This window comes from Medicago sativa, chromosome 6 (genome assembly GCF_051527215.1).
Source record: "Medicago sativa cultivar Bolivia chromosome 6, Bolivia_mono, whole genome shotgun sequence".
In the NCBI taxonomy this organism is placed as follows: Eukaryota; Viridiplantae; Streptophyta; class Magnoliopsida; order Fabales; family Fabaceae; genus Medicago; species Medicago sativa.
Genome location: NC_140754.1, coordinates 19,906,875 through 19,915,532, shown reverse-complemented (window position 1 = coordinate 19,915,532; position 8,658 = coordinate 19,906,875). Strand labels below are relative to the sequence as shown.

At 38.5% G+C, this 8,658-nt stretch overlaps 2 long non-coding RNA genes across 2 annotated transcripts; both read left to right on the top strand.

Moving 5' to 3' along the window:
- Positions 1-2,241, top strand: LOC146913536 (uncharacterized). Its single transcript, XR_015016163.1, has 2 exons — positions 1-289; positions 2,049-2,241. It is a non-coding gene; the product is annotated as an uncharacterized LOC146913536 (long non-coding RNA).
- Positions 2,242-4,820: 2,579 nt separating this feature from the next.
- Positions 4,821-8,435, top strand: LOC146913535 (uncharacterized). The gene is made up of 2 exons (XR_015013627.1): positions 4,821-6,458; positions 8,218-8,435. It is a non-coding gene; the product is annotated as an uncharacterized LOC146913535 (long non-coding RNA).
- Positions 8,436-8,658: the final 223 nt, after the last annotated feature.

The following is an 8,658-nucleotide window of genomic DNA, read 5'->3' as shown; positions in this document are numbered from 1 at the left end:
TTAAGTGGTTTTGGCTCAAAATATTCATTCTTCACTTGTCTTTCTCTCTCTAGGTTTTGAGAAGAGAATTCTCTCCTCCTTCTCTCTAACCCACGCCCTCCCTCTCCACTCTAAATCATCCAAACTTCTTCCTAGTGTGATCAAGCATGGTTATGGGTGGCTTAGCAAGCAAGGAATTAGTGGAGGAAAGATTAAAGCATGGTTTTTGGTTGAAAGCTACGGATCAAGATTGAAGCAAAAGCTAGGGTTTGAGCTTGGATCTTGAAGGAAAGCAAGAAAACATGATTAGGTGAGTTCCATAGATAGTTTACCTACCTTTGGTTGTGTAAATTCATGTTAGAAAGGATTGAATTAAGTTTATGAGAGGTTTAGAACCCTAATGTTCTCTTGATCAATTCTTGTGATTTATATGTTAAAATTGCCATGAGATATGTTTAAATAAGTCTATATATGTTGTTGGATGGATTTGGTGCATTACAGGGTCGAATTGGATGAGTTTTGGGTCGAAAATGGCGAAAACCCGCGGCCGAAAACACCGAAAACGCAAAATTCGCAGCGCTGCGCCTGTACAAGGGCGCTAGGCGCCCACACACAGGGAGCTAGCGCTAGGCGCCCTACTCCTGGCGCCAGGCGCCCCAGACAGGACAACGTTCGCGTTGTTCTGCGTTCGGGTGCTTGGGGGCAGTCGTGTGGGGGTCCGTAGCGATCGTTTCGACGTGTTCTTTTGCTGTTTTCACTTATTTTTCTACTGGAACAAGTTTGGCTTTATCAAATCATGGAATTTATAAATGGCTTGAAACTTGGGTTTATGGCATTTTCGGTCTTTAGAAATTATTGGAAATTTGCACACATCGTCAATTGATCCTTGCATCATTAATCGTGGCAATCTTAGCATGTAACACAAGGATGGCTCAAGAGAGTTTAAGCATGATGGGGTAGCAATGAACTATGAAAGGGAATGTATGTAGAGCCTCGGCTTAGCTAGTCGAGAACTAGAAAGATAGCAAGAATCCCTAGAATGATAAGACGCGAAGTGTAATCTCTTCGCACATGAGCTAGAATAACTTAGCTAGTACGTAAGTTATGGAATGATAAGTTATTTCTCTCTACCATGTTAAGTATGAATAAGTATAAGTTACCGCCAATCGGATCGATTAAGGTTCCGAGGTAAATAAGCAAGTATGTATATGTTTAACTTATGCACGACAAGACTATGATTAATATGTGTAGGTGACATGTCTCTTGCTATCCACATCAGGGGGATACAAGGGGTTCTCGTAATGAGAACGATTCAAGCCGTAAGGGACCTGCATGTCACCGAGTAAGCAAGACATAGGTGTTCGTGTCTCTTGTTATCCACGCCAGGGGGATACGGGAGGTTCTCGACCTAAGGGGAACGGTTTAAGCCGCAAGGGACCCGCACGACACCGAGGGAGTCCGATGTACGTACATCGGTCATGTATGGGATTGATCTCGGGGTTACTCCACCCGGGACTATCCGTAAAATGAATCGAGATAATAACTGTTTGTTCAACGCTAACCTAATGAATGAACTTAGATACGTTTATGCACGATATGTTTATGTTATGTTTATGTAAGAATGAATTCATGCACGTTTTAGTTTAAGAACAAGAGCATGAAATGCTATTAGACGAAAGCAAGATATGTATAGGACAAGTAAAGAAAGCTATGCCCGTGACGACCTTAGGTTTCCCTAATCTTCCGGATTAGAATCATGTCATGAATATGCTATGTTATTTATGTTTAGGCCTTGTTACGTATAGCATACACTTGGCAATGCGGTTTAGGTTCCCTCAACCGCCATGACATGTATAGGTGAGAAGCCTATAACAAGTAAGATATGACTATGACGACTCTAGTATGCACTACCGTCTAAGTTTGCAAGTCCCCACACACGTATAATCAACCGTCAGGTTGTAATGTAGACACGTGGTGACCGTAGGTTTTCCCTTGAGGTTGCCTATAGCCTAGGATTTAGGGGAACTCACTGAGACATTATGTCTCATCCCAATCCTTATTTGTTTCAGATAAGCAGGATGTTTATGCATGTTCGGAGCCGGATGGATATTACTTCAAGGATACGTTCGTAAAGCTGCAGGACGATATGGACATTAAGGATGTATTTTAATGTATGGATGAATGTATTGTATTATGATCTATACGAACGTGACTTGATGTAAATATTATTCATTCGGGAAAATTTTATGTTGTATATTTTAATGTATCCGGTACTAATATTAACGCACGTGCCAGACTTTCTAGATACGTCTGGTATGGGTGTTACAATTGGTATCAGAGCAGGTCGATTTAGACCGTGCCTTGGGTCATTAAATTACAACTAAGGTAGTGGGACCAAGGTAAAAGTTCTAGTTGTTGTTGTTAGTTGAGCCTGATCAACTCAATTAAACATTCGACGATTTGGATGGATGCCTGAGAGCTGGATAGGACCCAGGAGGAACGAAGTATGTGATGAAGTAGTTTGATTGTGCCAAAAGGTGGCCGGTGAACTAATCAAGTAGAAGTGTGAATCCTCCGGGAATATAAGATATGTTAAGAAGAAATGTTTCGACAATTCGAGTATGATGTTAGTGATACTTCATGTATCCGTAAGTGAAGAAGTTGGATATATATATATATATCTAAGCATGACCGGAAGCTTCGGTAAGAGTCGTTGTTGGAATGGGATTATTGTATGCAAAGGAAATATACTCTGGAACGTAAGTACAAGACTACAAGTTAAGGATAAGTCGATATGTGTTGATGGAGTTAGTAAGCTCTCAGGGATTGAGATATGAGAACGGAAGATAAAGATTTATATGTTCAGTAAGAATATGGTTCTAACAATGAATAAGTTGGCAGAGAAATAAGTTAAGTCGTTCTTAGCGAACGAGGTTAAAGTTTTAAGTGGAAGTTTATGTTAAGTGCTAGGATAACAAGATATCAGTTTCTAATGTGCCGTGAATTGAATCGATTGATGTTAATGATTGTCATGCAAAGGTTATAGAATTGTTTTTAAGACGATCGAAAGGAACGATATGCATTGGGATACTTGAGGAAATAAGATTTTATGAAAAATATGATTTTCTGGAAAACTAATTTTTAGGAAATATGCCAATAGCGAAAATTGCGCTAATAGCGAAATTACTCCAGAGGATTTCGCTAATAGCGAACCTGGGGCGAAATTTTCAGTTTTTCTGAAACCTGTCATTTCGTCTCTAGGGTCAGTAGTAGCTATTGGGGATTGTTTTCACAATCTTTTATGTAACAAACACTCGCTATAATATCAAGTATCGAATGCACATCACACCCTATGATTTCTAAGGAAGAAAATGCATGGACAAGTATTAACGGAATTAATCCGGTTTAAGGCAACATTAGAAGTTAATGTGATAAGAGCTGACGAAGAGCTTGAGTCAAAAGTTTTACGATTCCGGCATATGAACGGATAAAGTGGATGCGCATGCATGAGATGAAAGGTAAGTGGTAAAGAATTATGTAAAGTCGCGAGATTTTCAGATTTAAGGAAGTTATGAGTACCCCCGGATCTATGTTTTGCTTAATTGAATTGCTAAAGCCCGTTAAGATATTGAATTCAAAAGTTTACAAGATTTTAGAAAGGTAGACACATATGGGTGATTGGAGTTGATGTTTATAGATTTTAAAATGGAATTTTTGTAGGTACCGGTTGTTACGACTCACGTAGAGTGGGCTAAACTCACCGGAACTAAGGTTGGATGACACAGTTGTGTTGTCAACTTATTCCGTGATTTTACAGTAACGACTGGGGCCAAACTTATTACGTTTTTATATAAAGAGAAACCGACAACGCCAATGACCCGTGTGTTAAATTATGATGTTTTCTTAAAGAAAGAAATTAACGAGCAAGCATTAGTTTGATTATGCGAAACATAGTATGCGAGAATACAAGGATGCAGTGAAGTATGATCAAGGAAAATATGTATGAATTATGATAAGTCTACTATGGGAATTCAAGATTTCTCAGAAACAAGTTTATGTATGATAAGTGTAAGTCATGAGGTGAACTCAACCAGTGAGAATATAAGGTCTATTCCCAAGTAAAGTATTGTGGTAATGTGACAAGTCTACTATAAGATTCAATCTTGCAAGGTATTGTGAGGTGCATGTTTATGGCAATGGTTGCCATATGAAAAGTTCAAGAAGATGATGCTCATATGGGAAAATTAATGTGAAGTTTCAGTCGTCTCAAGGGATTAGAATATTGGTTAAAGTCAACTGGTGGGAATCAGAGTGACGCAACGAAAGTTAATAAATAAAGTTCAGACAGTAATCATGGAATATGGAATGTGATAGTAAGAGCCTTCGTTAGAAGCATTAAGGGACAAGCGAGAAGTTCTCAAAATATTAAGTAAGAAAGGAGACTTATGTAATCACTCATGAAAAAGGATAAGGTATGTGGATGTGACTTCATCTAAGTATGATAAGGAAGGCTAGAGACACAACAAATGAAGAATATGTACTATGATAAGGAAGATGCATGTAAGAGTATGTGCCATGACAAGAGAAATACATGTAAGAGCGGAAGGATTCCTTTTTGTGACTCGAAGTAGAGATTGAATTATTAGAGTGTGGAACCGGTATTAAAGAAGAAATGTTATGCAGAATAAGGTAGTAATATGTGATCGTAGCCGGATCTGATGTTTTGAAACTTCAAGTTTATTGTTCTTAGAATGAGATAATAATATGAGGATCAAGGATCCTATAAGATATATGTTATGCATTTATGTTAGTCTCCAAGATATGTATGTAAGACAAGAAAGAATAAGAAAGAAGTTACTTTTGAAGTTCAAGAATTTCATTATGGATGGAGATATAAATCATGAGTTATGCACGGCGAGTTGCACACCCTCTTATGCCAGACTTGTTAAATGATCACGATACTTGCTATGAAGATTTCGAACTATGGTTTAAAAACTCTTGAATTTAAAATGGATATTTAGGGACTTGAAACGAAATTATTATCCTACATGACACTTTTCACAAAATTCTTTTAAAAGATTATGTCTCTAATCGTTTCAAGGATCTGAATACTTATGTTAAAAAAAAAAACTTCTTAAAGTAATATGTTAGAATGAGTATCGTCATTATTTAACAAGAAACGACACTTGAAGGGTGCGAATGTTATAGAGAGCAAATGTGTTGAAGTGAACAACAAAGATTTTCGAAAAGTTTTATGAGATGTGCAAGTATATGTTAAGAGTATTCAAATGCATGGAGGTCTAAGTCGGAAGTTTTAAGAGCATTTAAGTTACAAGATGGGTTGATGAATGTTATATGTATAGGCGTACTTAATTTCACCTCTCTACGACAAGTTATATGAGTCATCCATGAATTCGGGTGCAATAAGAATGGTAATGAGATCGAAAGATTTCTTAAGACTCCGAAAAGAGACAAGTGATTCGTAGAATCTTCAAAATAAGTAATGTCAGAGTTCGGCACCTGTCTCAAGGTACAATAAGTAACTGATGTATAAATTATATGTTTACCCGATAAGATTATGTATGCATGAAAAAAAATGTTTTAAAGTTACAAGTAAGCACTGCAGGGCAAACCTGGTTTCTGGTAGGATTCCAGTTAAAAAGGCAAATCCTGAGTGTTCATGTTTATGACAAGATACCATTAGGAATGGTTTATGTTAAGCGGGTAAGATCCGAGTCTGAGGCAATAAGTTTATGTGTAGCAAGGTAAGTTCTGAATCATGATATACTAAGAAAACTCTAAGTTTGAGTGATATTAAGACCAAGAAGGCTATGCTCAGTTGCATGTGGGTTAAGAAACAAGATGAGGACATGATATGACGAACCCCTTGAGTGTGTATGAATTGAAATGTATGGTTCAGACCAAAGATAGTAAGTTTTTTGTCAAGATGATTGGTAGTCGATCTCTAAATTTCGAGGACGAAATTCCTTTAAGGGGGGTAGAGTGTAACATCCCGCTCGTCAGCTAATGGAAATTTTACCTGTTAAATGTATCAGAGGAATGATATTCATGGAAAGTAAGTTCATGGGTAATATTTTATGACATGTCAGTATATTACGGATAAAGTATCAGTGTCAGATTAAACACGCTTGAGGCAGGGGCATAATGGTAATTGCTCGCAAAGGGGTATTTAAGTGGTTTTGGCTCAAAATATTCATTCTTCACTTGTCTTTCTCTCTCTAGGTTTTGAGAAGAGAATTCTCTCCTCCTTCTCTCTAACCCACGCCCTCCCTCTCCACTCTAAATCATCCAAACTTCTTCCTAGTGTGATCAAGCATGGTTATGGGTGGCTTAGCAAGCAAGGAATTAGTGGAGGAAAGATTAAAGCATGGTTTTTGGTTGAAAGCTACGGATCAAGATTGAAGCAAAAGCTAGGGTTTGAGCTTGGATCTTGAAGGAAAGCAAGAAAACATGATTAGGTGAGTTCCATAGATAGTTTACCTACCTTTGGTTGTGTAAATTCATGTTAGAAAGGATTGAATTAAGTTTATGAGAGGTTTAGAACCCTAATGTTCTCTTGATCAATTCTTGTGATTTATATGTTAAAATTGCCATGAGATATGTTTAAATAAGTCTATATATGTTGTTGGATGGATTTGGTGCATTACAGGGTCGAATTGGACGAGTTTTGGGTCGAAAATGGCGAAAACCCGCGGCCGAAAACACCGAAAACGCAAAATTCGCAGCGCTGCGCCTGTACAAGGGCGCTAGGCGCCCACACACAGGGAGCTAGCGCTAGGCGCCCTACTCCTGGCGCCAGGCGCCCCAGACAGGACAACGTTCGCGTTGTTCTGCGTTCGGGTGCTTGGGGGCAGTCGTGTGGGGGTCCGTAGCGATCGTTTTGACGTGTTCTTTTGCTGTTTTCACTTATTTTTCTACTGGAACAAGTTTGGCTTTATCAAATCATGGAATTTATAAATGGCTTGAAACTTGGGTTTATGACATTTTCGGTCTTTAGAAATTATTGGAAATTTGCACACATCGTCAATTGATCCTTGCATCATTAATCGTGGCAATCTTAGCATGTAACACAAGGATGGCTCAAGAGAGTTTAAGCATGATGGGGTAGCAATGAACTATGAAAGGGAATTTATGTAGAGCCTCGGCTTAGCTAGTCGAGAACTAGAAAGATAGCAAGAATCCCTAGAATGATAAGACGCGAAGTGTAATCTCTTCGCACATGAGCTAGAATAACTTAGCTAGTACGTAAGTTGTGGAATGATAAGTTATTTCTCTCCACCATGTTAAGTATGAATAAGTATAAGTTACCGCCAATCGGATCGATTAAGGTTCCGAGGTAAATAAGCAAGTATGTATATGTTTAACTTATGCACGACAAGACTATGATTAATATGTGTAGGTGACATGTCTCTTGCTATCCACATCAGGGGGATACAAGGGGTTCTCGTAATGAGAACGATTCAAGCCGTAAGGGACCTGCATGTCACTGAGTAAGCAAGACGTAGCTGTTCGTGTCTCTTGTTATCCACGCCAGGGGGATACGGGAGGTTCTCGACCTAAGGGGAACGGTTTAAGCTGCAAGGGACCCGCACGACACCGAGGGAGTCCGATGTACGTACATCGGTCATGTATGCGATTGATCTCGGGGTTACTCCACCCGGGACTATCCGTAAAATGAATCAAGATAATAACTGTTTGTTCAACGCTAACCTAATGAATGAACTTAGATACGTTTATGCACGATATGTTTATGTTATGTTTATGTAAGAATGAATTCATGCACGTTTAAGTTTAAGAACAAGAGCATGAAATGCTATTAGACGAAAGCAAGATATGTATAGGACAAGTAAAGAAAGCTATGCCCGTGACGACCTTAGGTTTCCCTAATCGTCCGGATTAGAATCATGTCATGAATATGCTATGTTATTTATGTTTAGGCCTTGTTACGTATAGCATACACTTGGCAATGCGGTTTAGGTTCCCTCAACCGCCATGACATGTATAGGTGAGAAGCCTATAACAAGTAAGATATGACTATGACGGCTCTAGTATGCACTACCGTCTAAGTTTGCAAGTCCCCACACACGTATAATCAACCGTCAGGTTGTAATGTAGACACGTGGTGACCGTAGGTTTTCCCTTGAGGTTGCCTATAGCCTAGGATTTAGGGGAACTCACTGAGACATTATGTCTCATCCCAATCCTTATTTGTTTCAGATAAGCAGGATGTTTATGCATGTTCGGAGCCGGATGGATATTACTTCAAGGATACGTTCGGAAAGCTGCAGGACGATATGGACATTAAGGATGTATTTTTATGTATGGATGAATGTATTGTATTATGATCTATACGAACGTGACTTGATGTAAATATTATTCATTCGGGAAAATTTTATGTTGTATATTTTAATGTATCCGGTACTAATATTAACGCACGTGCCAGAATTTCTAGATACGTCTGGTATGGGTGTTACAATTTCCTCTTTGCTCTTCCTGTAATACAATGATAAAACAATTTGGTGTTAGTATCCCCCTTCTTCATCCATTTATATCTTGAGAGCGTTGCAAAACGTAACGACCCAATTTTAGGATTTTATTTATTTAAATGTTTGGTGTGTTATATTTGTTGATTATTTGGATGTTAGAGACATTAAGGGT